We start from the raw sequence: 9,288 nt of genomic DNA on the forward strand, positions 1-9,288 counted from the left end.
TCTTTTGCTCGATGCAAGGAGTAGTCTCCTTCTATTCAGAAGAAAGTCACCTTTGTATAAAACAGGCTCAGGCGGAACCCTTGGCAGGGAGAAGAGAGCAGTGAGATCATTCCCGGGCACGGCTTCTAGGGATTGATGATATCCTCAGAGATAGCCACAATCCGGGTCACAGCAGTGCCCGACGGCGGCCTCCCTCCCACCCCGAAGCAGCTCAGGTGGTAGGGACAAGTTTCCAGGCTCCGGGGCCCTGGCTCTCCGCAGGAAGCCAGTTGTATATTTGCACTGGAGGTGAGGACTTGGAGGTGAGGACTTGGTGCCGGTGCCCTGGGCTCTCGTGGGTTAATGTTTCTTCGGAGCAGATGCAGGTACACCTCAAATCTGCTACGTGTTGCCTTGTGAAAACAAAGAGACATCTCTTGGCACATCACATTTACCCCGGCTTTCTAGCACTCCCGGTGCCATGGGAGTGATTCACCAAAAACAGAGGGTGTCTGTGCTACGCTGAGGATCTATGTTCACCTCGGGGCTCCGGTCTCGTGGGAGTCCGGGCAGCCTGCATCCTTGTTCTCAGAAACCATGGTCTCAGAGAGCACCTTCTTCCTCAGCCTGATCCTTTAAAGGTGCTTGACTGCTCTAGGGACCTCCTATTGGACGGTGAGCGTCACTCCTGGAGTCGGAACTGCAGATCCTTTGTCAGAATCTGTGGGTGCCCTGAGAGGCCTGGGCTGCCCCGGCTCACAGCTACCATTTACCGAGTGTTGACTCTTGCGAGGGGTTCACTTGTGCCATCTCATTGAATCCTCCCAGGGATCCAGTGCTCATTTTACAAGAAACTCCACTTCAGCACACCTGGGTCATGGAGACCAGCTAAGGATAAGAGACCAGACCCTCTCCCGCCCCCCTGCATCCATCAAGCCTTTGCAAGTAAGAGACTTACCAGTTTGATTTTGCAAGGACATTGCTATTTGAAACTCTAGACCTCCCAGTGGGAAAGTGACACCAGGGAAGTGGGTGTGGCTGGCGGGGGGGGGGGGAGGAGAGGGGAGCGGGTAGTAAACAACCCAGGATCCGGAGGGGAGGGAGGGGGAGCTGTGTGCTAGGAGAAACCCCACCAGCTGTGACAGCGACTCTGCTTCTATTTCCCCAAGGAAAGCTGAAATCTAGGATTTGGTTTAGTGGGTTTTTCTTTTTTTAATGGGAAATCCTCTAGTTTTACCTGCTGGCAGTTGATTAAAAAACAAACAAAACAAAACTTGTTTAATACCCTGCAGGTGAAGTAGGACGTTTGTGGGCTGGTTTGCAGTTTATGGAGTAGGCTTTCTGCTAGATACAAACATTCACACGTAGAATAAAATGGGACCCTTCTTTTTCGTGACATATACTCTTTATTAGATGCGTTAAAATTTTAAAAATTCAGAACAAAGTTCTAAAAATATACTTGCTTTGGTATTTTTATCACTGCATTTATTTTTCATATTAAGCTCACCTTCTATCCATGTGACAGTTTCCACAGTGCACTGAGAGGGAGGATATTATCCTGTCGGCTGTTCACAGGGCAGGGGTAACGCAGGCGCCATCCCTTCCACAGGTGCTCACGAGGACACTGAGGCCGAGAGAAGCCCAGTGACTAATTGGAAGCCCATGACCGTGAGGTGGCAGCCTAAAGCCCAGCCAGGGCTTTCCGCCTCTGACAGCGCTGCTCATTCAGGAAGCCGTGAATTTTAGTTTCCTCCCCCAGTGCTTCTCTACCAGTAACCACTCTTCACTCCAGCCACGTAAGTTTTTTTTCCAAGTCAGCTCTAGTCTAGTTAAGCAGGAGAGAAGCCATAAATGCTCCTTGAAGCTAGCACTTAGCTTTTCCTTTAAGGGGCCAAGAAGGCAGAAAGTGATGTCTCTTTACCTGAGCTTGGGGGACCTAAGAGTGAGTGGAAGGAGAAGCCTGAACGCCCTATGATTGTTTGCAACACTGGGGCATGTTTGGGGCAGGGGGCCTGTGGCTTTTTCCAGATGGTGCCCAACTTTCTCGGAGGGAGCAAGGTCCACACAGGTCTGACTCCAACACTTGATCTTTATCCATACTGACACATAACTTAGGCAACCATCCTAGATCTGCAGACTGATTTCTCCCTGATACCTTTGTTCTATCAGGACAACGACATAACTCAGGCCATTTTGCATTGGGCACAGGTCACCACCAACTAATTTGCTATAATCCCTTGCTTACCTTTTTGTTGTTGTTGTCCAAAGATTTTATTTATTTATTTGAGAGAGAATGAGATAGAGAGAGAGCACATGAGAGGGGGGAGGGTCAGAGGGAGAAGCAGACTCCCTGCCAAGCAGAGAGCCCGATGCAGGACTCGATCCCGGGACTCCAGGATCACGACCTGAGCCGAAGGCAGTCACTTAACCAACTGAGCCACCCAGGCGCCCCATATAATCCCTTGCTTATCAATGCCTTATTACCAGGGACTGAGCTGAGTTCCTGTAGGACAGGCCTCCATAGTTGTTAAACCTTTTCAGCCCTTGGACTTTAATTGGTTTCTTCCTCTTTTTTTTAAGATATATTTATTTGAGAGAGCGCACACGTGGGATTGGGGTGGGGTAGGAGGGTCAGAGGCAGGGAGAGAGAATCTCAAGCAGATTCCACTCTGAGCTCTGAGCCAGGCGTGGGGCTTGATCACACGACCCTGAGATCACAACCTGAGCCGAAACCGAGAGTTAGACACTTAACCAACTGAGCCACCTGGGTGCCCCCCTATTTGGCTTCTTCTTAAAAGGCCTAAGCCCTTTTATCCTGTAATGAATGTTGCAAAACACTTTTGAACAAAACATAATCTTTTTCTGAGGTAGTAATTACCTCATGCTATCAATTACATGTTAATAATATGTAGAAAGAATAAAGTGAAGTGGGCATCTCTTCTGTTAAGAAGGTTTTCCAGGTAATGTGAGAACCTTTCCATATAAGGTACTTCTCACTAGATGGTGTAAAGAGCATCCCGGGCCTAGAGGCCCACGCATTTCACCACCTCTACAACTGTTTGTAAGAGACGATGCGTGGAGAAATTCTATTATTGGGGAACTCCAAAAGATGACATCAAGGGGAACCACAGTACACATATGGAGTCAGATGGCCTGGTATGGGATATCCAGCCTTGTACCAGCTCACGGAGTGACAGAAGACAAATCGTCCTCCCCCTCCAGGCCCTGAGCAGGAGCCTCAACTCTCAGACAAAATGGCCTTTGGGGGCAAGAAGGTCCAAGTGAAAAGGGCAAAGAAGAATAACATCTACTAGGAACCCAACGTGTTGCCAGGCTGCATCTGTGGTATTATTACACGAAGTCTCTCATTTAATCCTCACAGTGGGACATGTGGATCCACACCCACGGCCACGTGACCAGTAGGTGGCATGGCCAGAATCCAAAACTGGGTCTGGCGGCCCCTAAAGTTGAGCTCCTTCCACAACACAGTTCAGTGCTTCTCAAACTCTGCTGGTGAAGCATCTTCAGCAAGAGAAAAGACTAATAATACCTTCGATTCAATTGTTCAGAACACCCACGACAAAGTACCACAAACAGGGTGGCTTGGGCAACAGAAATTGATCGTCTCACAGTTCTGGGGGCCAGAAGTCTGAAACCGACAGTCGGCAGGGGCAGCGTTGGCTCCTTCTGAGGCTGTGAGGAAGACTCTATTTCAGTCCTCTTCCCCAACTTCTGGGGGTTTGCTGCCAGTCTTTGGCATTCCTTGGCTTGTAGACACATCACCCCCATCTTTGCCTCCATCTTCACGTGACATTCTCCCTGGGTCCATGTCTATGTGCAAATTGTCCCTTTTTCAAAGGACCTACCCTACTCCAGTACTACCTCCTCTAAACTAATTACCTCTGCAATGACCCTCTTTCCAAAATTAGTTCACATTCTGAGGGACTAGTGTTTAGGACTTCAAGATATTTGGAGGGCCACAACTCAGTCCGTAACACTACCCACTTCAGGAGTCTGATGTCTTTGAAATGTTGTGCATTATCGTTAAAATTCAGGCAAATTGAGTGCTCCACTCCATTGTTACCTCACTATTTAATATAAAAACATTTTCCAAAAGCCTGTGAGTAAAATTAGTGATCCACAAAGCTGCTCCATATTGATCCTAGGAATCCGAAACCCCATTGCCAGGCCCCTATCCCACACTTGTTCGTGTCCTTCAAGGAGGCTCATAGCAAGTGTGAAAGCCCCAAGAAGCAGAGACGCTTGTAAGGAGGCAAAGGCATATTTAACCTAAACAAGCATGAAGAATACTGACTTAGACAGGGCTGAATAAGAAACCACGCAAATAAATACATAAGGAAAATATGGACCATCCCTGACCAGAATCAACGATGAACCAGCCCAGTGTGGAAACGCTTTGCGGAGAGCCCTGTTGGAAGTGCACATCTGTTTCTCATTCCTTTTTAAAGGAAATCAGCGTCATATAAGCACTGTTCATCCTGTTTCCCCAGCACAATGGCTTTTGAAGAACATGCTTTTGAAGTTCAGGTACCGTGGTGTTTGGGGACAAAGATGACGGTTGTGGCAGTAATAGGCTTCATAACACACTGATCAGATTCATATTTTTCTATTACAGTAAATGCGCCTCAAGTAATAGAACTTACCAGCAACACTAACCACGGCCATACTGTTCTTTTATTTGCAAAGAAATAACATTTTCAAAAGTGACAAAGGACTCTGACAAAGGCCCAGCAGCGGGAGTGAGAATGACTCAGGGGCAGAAAGGCCTTCTCCGTGTGGCTAGCTAGCTTCTTGCCTGGAAAGTGGGTTGAGCCAATGCTTGTCCACACCCAGAGGGCCCGCTGCCAGCCCCGCAGGGCTGCACTCCTGTCCGGCCCCAAGCCAGAGAGAACCTCTGACGGTCAGGGCTCAAAGGGCAGCCCCAGGAACCTCGACAGCATGGAAAAAGAGGCAGCCTTCTGCTTCCATCACTTGAAAACACGGAGGCCACCCTGTTCCTGTCTCTCTATTAGGAGAAATATAAACTCTACAAAAGCATTCACTGTCCGCTTCGAAGAAATGTCAGTCAAAGTGAGACGCCAGTCAAGGAGAGGACATCTCCGCAGAAGGGGTAGCCCACAGGGTCCGGCCAGCAGACAAGCCTGGAGAACACACCTAACCTGGGTTATTGCTCAGGGCAGCTGTGAAGCTGCAGCTCCATTCAGGAGAAATCCCTTCCCATCCCTGGGTTCTAGAAGCTATGCTCAGCAAGCACAGAATGCCAAGGGGCACGCCTGGGAGACTCCATGTTAGCCAATGTGGGTGACCCAACCCTTGGGTAAATCATGTGAGGACAGAAGAGGGTGGTCCACAAGGGAGGGAGGGCCAGGAGATCTGAAGAGCCGGAGCCCGCTGGGGCCCTGAGCCCCCTTCAGCAAGAAAGCAGCGCTCCCGGGCCAGCAGTGACAGTTCCCGTCTCTCAGGAGATGAGCTCGTCTCGGAAGCAAGACGATTTCATCAGGTTTTTCCACAGCCCAGAGAGAATATCTCATGAGGCTGCCCCACTCCCTCTGTCCTAATTCCTCATCTGCCAGAGCTATTGCAGTTTCCTGGTCATCCTGATAACGGGAGGCAACGCTGGAAAGGTGTCCACTGGGGACAGGCAACTGGCGCTGGGCCTCAGGACATTGACATTGAAATGAAGCAGAAACTGTAAATGATTTCTAAAGGTTGTGCTGTCTTTCAGTTCTCTCCTCTCAGATCCCAGCCTGCCTGCCCTCTCCCCAACCAGCCCGCAAGGTTCATCTCCCTGGCAGCTGAGGCCGACAGAAGGAGCCAGACGCCCTGCCAGGGCCCGGAGCCCACTGGCCCGGGGGCCCTGTGTGCACTCTGGACCCCATTTCATGCTGCCCACCCTGCATTCCCCACCCTGGTGAGAGCTCCGGGAAGATGCACAATTTTAAAGCAATAGCGTCTTCGGGTTTGTGAGCCTAGTTTCTGGTGAGTTCAGTTTGTGTGAATTATTGCCCCAACGGCTTATGAATTGCCAGGGAAGAGATAAAAATCTAGTGCCCGGATGGGCAAGGTAGAGGAGCAGGTCCCCAAGCACAGCGCCCCCACCCCTGGGCTCTGGGACAGCAGGTGGCCTTGCCGTGCACCTCTGACTGGCTGCCCCTCCTAACAGTTTCTCTTGTGCCCCTGAGAGTTTTCTGAAAGCCGTTGGAATTTCCAAAACAAGATGGGACAGAAAGCAGGACCCAGCCCAGTGATAATGGTGAAAAATAATGGCCCCTAAGGGGGAAAAGGGGGCAAAGTGGTGAAGTTCTGTATAATGTAAATGCATTTTGGGAAACGCCCGAAAATGACTAGGGCAGAACACCATGCTGGTTACGTTAAAAAAAAACCCAAAAAACTAAAAAACAAGGAGCACCTGGGTGGCTCAGTTGGTTAAGCTTCTGCCTTCAGCTCAGGTCATGATCCCAGGGTCCTGGGATTGAGCCCCACGTCAGGCTCCCCGCTCACTGGGGAGTCCGCTTCTCCCTGTCTCTCTGAAGCTCCCCCTGCTTGTGCTGTCTGTCTCTTAAATAAATAATTTCTTTTAAAAAGAAGAAAACTAAAACAAAGCAAAACCTCCAAAGAGGAAGAACTCTTGGTTATGATGCTCATTCCCTTCCCTCCAGTCCTCATCCCTCAGGGTACTGCCTCCTAACCAGGCAATTAATACGTGGTTGGGGCAATAACTCACACAAACTGAACTCACCAGAAACTAGACTTACAAACCAAATGATACTATTTGCTCCGCTCCCCAGGGGGACATTCGACAAGGCTGGAGACATTTCAGTTGCTGCGCTAGGGGATGCCAGTCGGGCATCTAAAGGGTGATGAGGCCCCCGCCAACCATCCCACAACACCCGCAGCAGCCCCCACGGCCAAGCTGTCAAGCCCAAAGTATCAGAGCACCCCTGTTGAGAAACCGTAGAGAAAGATTCTCTGATCTCTCACCAACTCGCTGGCAGCCACACCAGACAAAGTGTATGTGGGCGATTCATGACGAGGGAAGGCTCAGTAGTGGCTGCGAACATGCACCAATTCCTGGACTGTTAAACATGAGTTCTCGGCGGATGGGCGAGGGGCTCTAGTGAGTGAGCCCCCTTCCCCGACCACCATCTTCTGAAGTCCATTAAGAGGCTAGCCACTCGTGGTGTTGCTCTCGAGTTAGAGGCCGAGGGGGTTCCATGGGCCCCGGGTCCTCCTAGAGCTTACTGATTGAGATGGAGAGCAAGGGCAGGCCAGCCAGGGAAAGACGAGACGGACAAATAACAAAACTGAGATGCAGGCCACGCCGATTGCACAAGCCAAGCCGGAGGCTGAGTCCATTGCTGAGAAACGCGGAGGGGAGGACTTACTCACAGGTAAGTATGGTGGCATCCTAGGAAGGTACGCGAAGGCCTCCGTCCCCCGCCCCGCACGTTCCCTGCAACACGCGCCGTGCCCTGCGCCCCCGGGGCAGGCCTTCACGGAGGGCTCCGGCCCCGCGCTCCAAACACGCGCGGTCACGTCGGACCGAGGACTCACGCGCTAATAAGCAAAAGACGGAAAGGTCCTATGGGGAGGTACCGCAAGCACAGGTCACGGTGTTCCTCGGCAGGAGCGCTGCCTGCACGTGCTAGAACTTGCACGTGACCTGGGCCTTGGAGCCTGGGCGCTGCCGGGGGAGCTGAGCTTGCCCGAGCCCAGCCCCCGGCGGCCGGGGGGGAGGGGTTGTTGGTTGTCCTGCTGCCAAGAATCTCTGCAAAGGGGCTTCTGGCTTAAAGGATTTTGTCCTGGCTTGTGTTTTGGTCACTCAACAGAACCTTCCGTGCTCCGTTTTTCTGCCCCCTCTTTCCCAGCAGTAAGGCCATACCTATGCTTACTAGGACTCACGGACCGTGGGAAGCCCTGCGGAGCTTCCTGGCGAACCGATCAACGTCGGTGCTGCTGGTGGTTATAACTCACAGGCTACCAGGTGTTGCTTCCTTTCCCGTGCCTCTGCCTCACTCAGAAACAGCAACTCAGAAACCTACCCAGACGACAAGTCACATGCTTTGAAGAGGTACTAATATTCGGCAGCCTAAACATTTCCCAGGACCAAATCTTTACCAGCGCTGCTAACGAGTAGTCAGATGGACTGCCCTGTGAGCTTTCTCCTCTGACAATGAACTCACAGAAAGGTCAGCCGCCGGACACAGAAAGAGGAGAAGGGTCCTGAATACACACAGACAGTTTAATCACCCGTGAAGAAATCCAAGAGTTGACTGAAAGTGCTTTGTCAGGGAGAGAAGGGAGGCCCCTGCCCTCAGAGAAAGGCCAGGAAGGCTGGAGGTCGCTTTGGCTGCCCAGACGGTGGCTGACCGCAGAGGCCGCCATGGACACACCAAGGGCCTGCTGGGGATGGTGGTGCGGAGATTCAAAAACAGGAGGGCAGAGAGAGCCGGCACTTTCCAAAGGGCCTGGCAAACAAATGTTCCCTAGAAAGAAGACGAAAATTGAGCTTAATAGGAAGGGAAGACATTGTTTTTAAAACCACCACAATTACTTAAGAGTTGGTTAGTCCTTCAAGCTTCTGTCCATCAGGTCTGTCATTTGATTCCAGACTCCTCAGAGCATTTGAAAGACTGGTTTATTCAGATTTCATCAATGTCCCTTAGTTGCATTTAAAAAATCAAGGTCAAGCTATGTTGATATGCGAAAGGGAATTTAGATGAATGAGGGCTGGCTCACAGGCTCTGGCCCTGTAATTACTTTCTTTGTAAGCCTGAATACCCAATCAGATGGATGCCTTCTCAACACTTTTTGTCATATTTATGGAACACCTTTAAACAATGGAATCTGGAAACTCCAGCAACATCTGTATCCAAATATATCCAATCCTGTTTATGTTTTTAATTGGAAATCAAACAATTTTAGATGAACTCATCTATGCTATCATTGCAAATGCATATTTTTCGGTAATTCTTGAGAGCATTTTGCAAACCATTAAAGTAACAACATCATGCTTTATCTTTAAAAGGTATTTCTCAGCTGTGATTACTATTGGAATGAAATCCGGGGTGGCATTCAAAAAAGACTGCAGTATAAAAAGGTTTGCATAAGAATTCTGATTCCATTAGAAAACCATTCCTTAGGCCAGTTCTTCCATTCCCCACTGGCTCATGTAATATGGTTGGTTTTTTCTCATTCCAGTTGAAGATGCAATTCATTAAAGAGTCTTTAACTTAATTAAAGCAAAGCTTTCTGTTAAGGTTATCAAGCATTGATGGGCTTCTAATC

The sequence above is a fragment of the Mirounga leonina genome, unplaced genomic scaffold, assembly GCF_011800145.1.
Source record: "Mirounga leonina isolate KUSES-001 unplaced genomic scaffold, KU_Mleo_1.0 Mir_115, whole genome shotgun sequence".
NCBI classification, from domain to species: Eukaryota; Metazoa; Chordata; class Mammalia; order Carnivora; family Phocidae; genus Mirounga; species Mirounga leonina.